The sequence below is a fragment of the Mandrillus leucophaeus genome, unplaced genomic scaffold (genome assembly GCF_000951045.1).
Source record: "Mandrillus leucophaeus isolate KB7577 unplaced genomic scaffold, Mleu.le_1.0 Scaffold123, whole genome shotgun sequence".
Taxonomy (NCBI): domain Eukaryota; kingdom Metazoa; phylum Chordata; class Mammalia; order Primates; family Cercopithecidae; genus Mandrillus; species Mandrillus leucophaeus.
The window spans coordinates 4,988,376-4,998,222 of NW_012100654.1; the positions used below are offsets into that span (position 1 = coordinate 4,988,376).

The 9,847-nt window shown below is 44.1% G+C and overlaps 1 protein-coding gene across 2 annotated transcripts in view; it reads right to left on the reverse strand.

Annotated features, from left to right (window-relative positions):
- The window catches only part of CASR (calcium-sensing receptor), a 100,248-nt gene extending 92,730 nt beyond the window's left edge, over positions 1-7,518 (reverse strand). The window contains exon 1 of one of the 2 annotated variants that reach the window (XM_011971579.1): positions 7,403-7,518. The gene's annotated coding sequence lies outside the window, so the exon portion shown is untranslated. Of the gene's footprint in view, positions 1-6,674; positions 6,872-7,402 lie in introns of those variants that run through there. The other variant, XM_011971578.1, reaches the window with a different exon arrangement.
- Between the last annotated feature and the right edge of the window lie 2,329 nt (positions 7,519-9,847).

Consider the following 9,847-nt stretch of genomic DNA (forward strand, 5'->3'; position numbering starts at 1 on the left):
CTTTCAGTACCCTGTTTTCCTAATTTGTGAAATGGAGATAATACCTTCCCTGCCCAGCTGCCTTATTTATCTCCTGACATGTTCTGGGAATCAAACGAATTAACATTAAGAGGGTGCTTTGTCAATTGCTGACTGTTATAGCAGTCTACATATTGAGATTTGTTCATTCACTAAGTCACTCATTCATTTGTTCATTCATTCATTCATTCAGCTCCTCCAATGTACCAGGCACTATGATGGATTCTGGAGTTTCAGTGTTGAATAAGACACGCTGTCTACGCTTGAAGAGCTTGAACAAAGAGGCAAGTAGTGTTAATAACTCCAGTTTACAGATGAGGAAAATGGGGCATAGAGAGGTTGAACAACCTGCCCAAGGTCACAAAGCTAGTGAGCTGTCAAACTGGGATACAAGCTCAGGTAGTCTAATTCCTGGCCCCAGGCTATTACCACTGTAGTGTACTGCCTCTCAAAAGATGAGGATGAATGGAAATTGGTTGATAATTGCAGGGAGTATAAATTTTACTTGTACTATTTTCATTTTTAAGAGTGTGGGGCAGGCGCGGTGGTTCACGCCTGTAATCCCAGCACTTTGGGAAGCTGAGGCGGGTGGATCACGAGGTCAGGAGATCAAGACCATCCTGGCGAACATGGTGAAACCCCGTCTCTACTGAAAATACAAAAAAAAAATTAGCCGGGTGTGGTGGCGGGCGCCTGTAGTCCAAGCTTCTGGGGAGGCTGAGGAAGGAGAATGGCGTTAACCTGGGAGGCGGCAGAGCTTGCAGTGAGTGGAGATCGCACCACTGCACTCCAGCCTGGGCGACAGAGCGAGACTCCGTCTCACAAAAAAAAAAAAAAAAAAAAAAAAGTGTGAAAAGAGGTCACCTAGCCTCCTCACTACCTTTCCCCAAATCTCTTGATCGACAAGCACTTAGCACATAAAGGCTCTAATGGGCAGGGGCTTGGGGCATAGGGATGAGTAGACCCAGATCTTGACCCAAAGGAGCGCATGATTGGATGGACTGGAAGCCTGAAGCTGTGGTAGAGAGCCTCAGTCTGAGTGTCCCCCTCCAACCTCCCCATCAGCTGTTTAAGATCAGCTTGCACTCTCCACCCCACTTCTCTTCCTACCCAGTCTCTCCCACAAGGGCTACCAGACTGGAGATCTGGGCACCACAGCTGCTGTCTCTGAGTACACAGTGCCAGCTCAACATCTGACATGCATTTGGGGCCCAACTGGTGAACAAAACTAAACTAAAAGCTTATGTCAAATTATAGAATATTTAGAAAAAGTATATGAAAGATATAGTTCTTTCAACCGTCAACTTCTGTTAAGAGGAGAAAAGTAAAGCTTCATTCCTAAGGACAAACAATTATCGAGGGGTACAACTACAATTTCTTTGAACCTGCTTCTTTGTACCTACATGAAAAACAAAAGATAAACAAAAAATATGCTTAATAGGAACTCTACCAACAGAAAATATGGGGGGAAGAAGTCAAATTACTCAATTTTTCTATTTGTTAGTAATTTTACTTGCATGTGTGTGACAGATTTGTTGAAGGAAGAATGGCTAAAATTAGTTTCCTCTCTGCAGGTATCATATTACCTTTGCCCCCATCATCACTGATAAGCATTCACCGAGGGTGGAGGAAAACAGGTTTCCACCCTGGTTTCCAGGGAAAAAAAAATCAATCATAGATGAAAAACTCATTAAAACAAATTAATTCAGGTTACTTAACCCAAGAAATCTGCACGCTTCCTGTTTTTTCAACGTGAGGAAAGACCCTGGGGATTAACTGAGCCAAAGGATATGAGCTAGTTAAGCACCCACCATACGCCACACATTGTATTTAGCACATTTAACTCATTTAAATGTCACAAGACAGATCTCAAAGGAATGTCCACCACTAAAAACTGAGGCTCAGCTGGGTTAATGTCATGCTGAAGGTCAGAGATAGAAAGCCCACTTTCCACCAAACTAGACTGTCCATGGCAGAGGCAGACCTTGTTTTCCTCATTTCATACTGGACCATCTCACTCATTTGGCTCTGCCTAATTATAATGTTCATTTCTGTGGCTTCGAGTAATAATACAGTTGTTTGAGCAACTGAATCCAAAAGCACACCCTTAATCGGCACTTCCACCTTTGGTAGAAACAGTAATAAAGCTCTCAAAAGCTTTTCAACAAACACTATCACACATGTCTGTATTGTTTCCTGCCTCATGAATGGATACTGTGGTTACCAAGACTGCATTGCATTATGAAATAGGAACTACCTGAATCCTCTAATTCTCATGGACTTTAATAAAGTCCATGTGGGCACCTCAATTAGTGCTTATTGTATATGAGAAGACATGAGAAAAAGGAGAAAAAAGTGAATCAGGCTGGTGTCAGGCAAAAATTGAACCAACAGTACCAGGCATGAGTGAGGGTTACATGTGTCACTTCAAGGCAGTGACAAATAGGTGAAGTCTAATGTCTATCCCCTTTGAACTGAAAGTCTCCCAGAAATAGAGAGAGAGAAAGAGATAGAGAGAAGATGGATATTATATTTGGTATGGATTAACTGATCCTATTTTATGTTCAGACACAGAAATGGTCAAGGGCTCTTCTGAATCAGAGATAGCATTTTTTGGTACCAATCATGAAGTTCTCTGTATACAAGCACTTCCCAGATTCCTGATCCCCAGTCCTGGTTGATACTCACTTCTTTTTTTCTATCCCAAGATCACTTGATTGACAGAATCAAAGGATAACAGACCAGAATCTCAGGCTTCACCTCCTCAAATCCTCTCCCTCACTGACCACATCTAATGAATAACTTAGTTCTGTACTGGAGTCTACTTTGGCGATATCTCAAGCATTTAGCTCATTTTCTTCTTGGTTACTGCCATGACCACTGTGGTTCAGGCCATCATTACCATTATCTAAATGGTTATAATGTCTTTAAGTGGTTACTTTGTTCCAAATGACCCCCCTTCAACCCAGCATCCATATGCAGCCAGAGTGATTGCAAAAATGCTCAGGACTCATTCCTCTATGTAAAACCCTCCAGCAGCTTCCTTTGCCCTAGAATAAATAATGAATAGCCAACAATTCCTGAGTACATAATCTGTGCATATCTATCTGAATCTTTGCAGCAATCCTATGAGGGAAGTACTACCTTCATTATCATTAATTACTGTGGCTAAATTACTTAAATACGGTGGCTAAATTACTTAACTGAGATCCCACAGATAGAAAGTGGCAGAACCACGACTCAAACCTTTGTTTCTGTGACCCCATTGTGCATACTTTAGCCACCTTGCTAGCCTCCCTACCTCTTGGCTCCGTATGCTTCAGCTCCTTTGAACCACTTGCAGGTCCTAGAACTTGACATGATGTTTCATGCCTCTGGTTCAGTTGTTGTTGGTTGCTTGTTTTTGTACATGAATCTCTCTCCCATTATACTTTCTTCTTTTGTCTACCTGGTGTAACTCCTCAACTTTCAAGATTCAACTCAAGCATTACCTCCTCCAAGAACCTTTCCCTGACCCTTCCTCTTTTGGTAGAATTGACCACTCCCTTCCCTTATACATCAACATACCCTGATTATGCTTTCATTGTAATGAACACAATACTACCTGCACATGGATGAGCATGACTCCTTCTCTTAGACTTCTATGAACTCCTTAAATGTTGGGACTCTGTCCTAGTAATCAATTTTAATTATAGTATCTAGCACAGTTCTGGGCACATAAAAGGTTTACTGTAAACACTGTTGAATGAATAAAAATATTTGTTTGAATGTTAAATATGTTGCTTGGTTACAGCACCCCAGGAATTACCTTGTGAGATTTATATTTACAGCATCAGTGCAATTGGTGATTTTTTTTCTTTACTGAAGAGCTGTATGTGAATCTTTGAAAAGGATCACGAAGCTTTAGAATAATCGAAAAATTCTGGCATCCTCCCAATTAGAGCAGTGGCTAGGGATGGAGGGAAGATATTTCAGTCCACCTGCCACACCTATTTTCACCTGTTAAAAAATCTATTTAGTGATAACATTGAACAGTCAGTGTATAAACCATATTTGGTATCAGGGTTATATATATTTACCTTATTAATGGGAATATGGATGATTCACAATTGAACTGCAATACATACATTTTGTTGTACACAGTATAATAAATGGATAAGAATAATGTTAATCGAAACATTTAATTATAAAGCAAGAATACAGCAATGATAAACCATGACCAACTGAAGACAATGCAACTGATACTCTGATACTGTGATAAAGAAGCATTCTTTCCCAAAGTGCCAAAAATGCCAAGTTGGCATATGTGCTCATGTAGTACAGCAAATGTCACATGGCAGTCAGTCTTCTTAATGACTAGCAGCCAAACACTATTCTTAATGGATACATCCTGGTCCTATGTCAACAACAAATATATCCTCAATCTTCCTCTCCATCTTTGAATCTTGGCTCAAGGGAGATCTCCTTGAGAAAGCCTTCCCTGGTCTCACAGTTCAGTTTGTATAAACCCTCAAAGAACTTTGTTTCTTTCCTTTAGACAGTTTATCTTAGTTTGTAATAACATATAGTCAATATTTATTTTTCTAACAGCTGCCACCTCAAAGCATCTGTAAGCTCCAGGAGAGCAGGGACCTCACCTGGTTTTATATACCTTTTAGTTCCCAGTGACTGGTACATAGCCAGGCACTCTATAAACATTTTGAATGATGAATGATGAACAATTTTGTTTACTTCTTACTCATTGCCCTGTTACCTTAAGAATTATATGCGACTCCTCACCAGTCTCAAACTTGTAGTCAACTTCTTCCTCTTCATTATACACCTACCCTATCACAAGGATCAGTCATTATTTTCTCATCCTCTCCTCCCCACTATCTCCCACCAAAAAGTCTTAGAAGCGGCAGCTTCTAATCAGCCTGAACTTTCTGACATGGTTGGGATCCAGTTCAAGGTTATGCAATATGAAAAGATAAACAAAATAAAGGAAAAATGTGGAGACTGGAGTACCTATTAGGTGATTTTAAACAATGGACACAGCTCCTAAAGAACCCGCTAATTCAGTAAAAAAAATTTTTTAATTAATTTAGTTTCAACCACTCTGTTTTATCATAGAGACAAAAACTGGTTGATTTGCTGATTGTTTTCACTTACTATGTTTTGGCCTAACATAGAAGTCTTGAAACAGAGCTGACTGTACTGATTGTTGGCAGGAAGTAACCCGCATGTGTGGTCTCTTAGCAAATTATATGGGGACTGTTCCTAAATGACAGGGCTCTGTGCTTGAGGAATCTTCTGTACTCAAGGGTCTTGGCCTGCTTCTTCCTTCCTACTTCCCCTCCAACTTCCCCTACATCTTCCCCTCCCACCTTGTCCACCACAAAGCTTTGTCCCTCAACCCCTTCATGGAACACCTCCCAGGCAGGTATAAAGCACCCGGTGTCCCAGGTTCCTACAGAGGAAAAAATCCTAGGCATGCCAGTTAGGGGATCCTGGAATGGAGACGGGAAAAGCAACAGCAAGGTGTGACTGATGAAGTTCTGTTTTAAGGAATAGGAACTACTGTGGTGTTAAGTTCTGGAAATCCAGAGCATTTCAGAAAACAGCCTGCATTATTTCCTCTCAATAACAGACTACCTAAACTGCACTTGGAAGATCCAGTTTAAGGGGAAAGATAGGTGTGTTTAGAACTTGTCATGGACTGTTCCTCAATGTGCCTTTTCTTCAGATCTCTGGGATAGTTGAAGCAAGTAAATGAAATGTCTTCTCGTTAGTGGGCTCCCTACCCTGAGGAACACCTTGTGAAAAACATTTGAGGACAAGATAGGCGTTGCGAGAAGGAACACTGGAGATTAAAGGATGTGGGCAGTGGTGGTGACATCATTTTCTGGATAAAGAATCAAAAGACGGCGACAGAACATGTAGAGTGTGAAAGGTTATGAGTATAGAAAGGAGATAGCAATAGACACATGCTAGTGCAGGCAGTGCCTCTAGAAGATAAATGTTTGTATTATTTGACTTAAAAAATAAATATATGCATGTTATCTATTGAAAGCTATAATGTTAAAATAATGATAAGACTCCATCAGTCTGGTATGCATTTTCTCCCCAGGAAATACATACGGAGGCTGGTGATCAGGCCCCGGGAACTGACAGTCTAATTTGATGCCACTGAAGCAAGTCCCCAAGGAATTCTGGCGGCTTGGACCAGGAATTCTGCAGGGACACTGACGGCCCCTGGGGCCAGAGCTGACGCTGTGGCCCCCCCCTCCATATTCATACACTCTGTGAAGCTACCTGTCCCCTTGTTAACACATGGAAAGCGAGTCCTTTCTGACTACATCACAGGCAGAAGCAAGGCTGAGGCACAAGAAACTACCGACGGCAGGCGTTTTGGTGTGCACTCCCGTTCATTGGCGTAGGTGACCCGCTGCCCCTTCTAGGGGACACTGAACAGTCCAGTTCTGAGCCGGGGAAAGCCTTGATCCTATAATGTGGTCCCTACTTTCCCCCACGTTCACGCCCAATGCTCCCAGGCTGGAGCTGCTCCGGCGTATGCCCCTCGTTCGGCCCTGAGCCCTTGGCCCCCAGACCCCGCCACGGCCCCTCCCCCACTGGGGGCGCTTTCCACCCGCCCTCCTCAGGTTCCCTGGTCCTACCAGCGCCTTGGCCAGGGCTCCCTCGCACAGAGGCAGCTCCAGCCCCTCGGCCGTGGGTCTTCACAAGGCTGGGCTTGTGTCTGATCTCAGGACGGCGCGCGGACCCTGCTCCCTATGCCAAGGTCACGGTCTCGGAGAGGCGCGCATGGCTCACTGCACTCCCTGCGCCCGCCTTCGGGACCGGCCGCAGCAGCCCCCGCAGACCCTCTGGGCAGCCGCGGCGGCCCCGGCCCCGGAGCTCCGCCCCTCTCGTGCTCCCCGCCCGCTTGCCCCCTCGGGGTCCCGGACTGCTGAGCCCAGCTCCCCTTGGAGCCCACTCTCGAGCTGCCCTCTAACCCCCACCCCAGTTAGTCCCCGTTCCCTCACCGTCTCCTTAGCCCGCAGATAGCTTAGCTGACTCTTCAGGGTCGCTGAGGGCGCGTCTTCCGTTCCCCGAGGGCCACACGCCGGCTCGGGTTCCCAGCAGACGGTGAGCCCCGCGCTCAGGTCCTCTCCTGCCCTCTTCCGTGCCGAGCCAGGGGTTCCCGGCTCCCAAATCCTGTTCCTGCTGCCTGCTGTCGGGGAGGTCCTCTTCCCGGACCCCTACTCCTTGGCGATGGAAAGAGACTTAGAGGGCTTACGACGCCACCAACGTTCTCTGTGCCGAGGGTGGCACAATTTTTTTTTTTCTGATATAAGGCCAGAGATTCACAATAAAATAAATACAAATCGCGTGCCCAAACTCTTACTTATTGTGCAAGACTCAGGTCAAGCGTTACCTCGGTGCTGACAAACAGCTCCCTGCTTCCACTCTCCTGCGCGAAAGGGCGCGCGATCCTCCCTGGCTGCAGCCAGGCGCCTGTTGCTCTTGGTCTACTCTACCCGACTCCACAGCTCGCTGCTTGGAGGCCCCGACCTGGCCTTGCTTATCCTTGTCCCTAGCCCCTGGCAAGGTGCCTGCCACCCATCACAACACTAGAATATTTTATCAATAAGTGGAAAATTAATTTCTTTTGTAGAAAACCATTTGCGTGCGTGTGTGTGTGTTTGGCTTTTTACCCTCAAATAAAGCATACTCCTTTGGGTGGGCAATTTGCTAGTCTCTATAAAGAAACACCAAAAATATCCCCTTTAATGCAGTATTCCATGCTTGGGGAAATTTCCAGAACAAAATAACATTCATGCGGAGATGTTTTTTAGCAGGATCATTTACTACAGAAAAAAAAATTAAAAACCACAAAAAGTAAACAGAGCCAAACTGTCAACAGTAGGAAACTGGTTGAGTAAATTAGGGTGACTTAATGGGATATTATACAACCGTTAAAATGATAAACATCAAGACAGAAGTGCTTCAAATTCTTTTTAGAATAAGGAGGGAGTATGTATTTATTTATAAAGAAAAAAAGGGAAACATGAAGTAACATGATAAAATGTTTGCAAATTATTGTTAAGCAAAAAGCAGAAAATTGGGTCATTTACCCATGTTTAATAACTTCAAATAAAAATGCAGATTTCTTCTCTGCAAAACGGCCATAACATCTACCTCAAGGGGTCCTTGGAGTGTTCAATGAAATAGTCAAGGAAAGTGCCTAGTACAGAATGGATACTCAACAAAGTTTCCATTTCTTTTCTTCAATGGAACACAGACTCAAATCCAGCATGTCAAACACATCCTCATTATGGGCCCAATTCTACCCATTTGGCTTCCTTTCCCTCAAATACAGCGTACGAGAAGGAGCTGAGCAAATGCCAAAGAACCAGGGAAGGAGGAAAATCTAGTTAATAGGAATAAATGTGAAGTCCTCCCTCAGGCCGAAACACCTAGCAATACAAGTTGGTAATGGGGGATGTGGCTCAGTAGTGCTGTACATCAAAATATCTTAGATTTTATTTTAGTTGGCTACAAGCACAATCTTGTGAACACCCAAAGGCTGAATGAGTTCAGTTCAAAACCTGAATGAGGCTGCAATCTTAGGCTGAACTCATCCTCTTCAATGGTCAGGTTACACCTGGGCATAATGTCCAAATCTGGGCACTATCTTTAAGAAAGCATTACTCTGAAGATCTATTATTGCTTCCATTGTAAAGATGAAGAAACTATGCATACAGTTTCCAGTATTTAGGGTTGGGCTGCTAGGAGTTGGCAGAGCCAAGAGCTGAACCAAATCAGCTTGACTTACAGTCCTGGTGCTTGATCACTTTACCAGTGTGTCCCAGTGTGTACATCTTCCAGTAGAGATTGGAAGCATGGTATTGGGTGATACACAGACAATAAAATTAGATAACAGTGGATCACAAGGTGAAAAAAGATATGCCCTTCTCACTTTTTTTGTTCCTATGGATTACGTCAAGGAAGGAGTATCATTTTTGTGGTATTTGTCTTTGCACCCCTGTATAATACTTGGCAATCTCCTGTTTTAACAAAGAGAGAGCTTGCCTCTCGCTCAGAACCTTTGCTAGGCAACAACTCCTAAGTAGAATTTAATATCATCACTTTCTCTTCCATCGCCTTATGCAGTTAGGTTCCAATTGACATAGTTTTCCACTTACAAAGTGATGTGGTTTCCATTTAAGGTAAATTTTCTTATGTGAGAAAAATGAGCAACTTGAATGAAAGATATAAAAGAACTAATAGGACCAGTGATATTTAAATTTCATACTCTATTATGACCAGTGGATAGAAGGAATGACAGGCAGGTTTCTGTCCACAGTGAATTATGGCTGCCTGGGAAGATGCTGAAGGACTGCCTTGGGAGCTCAAACACTATGGCTAGAAGCTTTAAAGTTCCTGCCAACCAGGAGAATCTGGGATTCTTGACAGCAGGGCTTCCCAGGAATCTGACCTCTAGAAACACAGATTTTAGTGTAAGTTACATTCACTGCTTTTGGACAGCTCCCAAAGAAGAGTTCCAAGTAAGCTGAGAACAATAGCAGCACCTCTGTGACCATGTATAATTAACAGAGCACTAGTGAGAGGTGACAACGTGCTAGCAGCCCTCACTCTCAGCGCCTCCTCGGCTTCCGCGTCCACTCTGGCGGCGCTTGAGGAGCCCTTCAGCCCGCCACAGCACCATGGGAGCCTCTCTCTGGGTTGCCTGAGGCCAGAGCCGCCTCCCTCTGCTTGAGGGGAGGTGTGGAGGAAAAGGCGCAGGCAGGCGGGAACCCGGGCTGCGCGCTGCGCTTGAGGCCCAGTG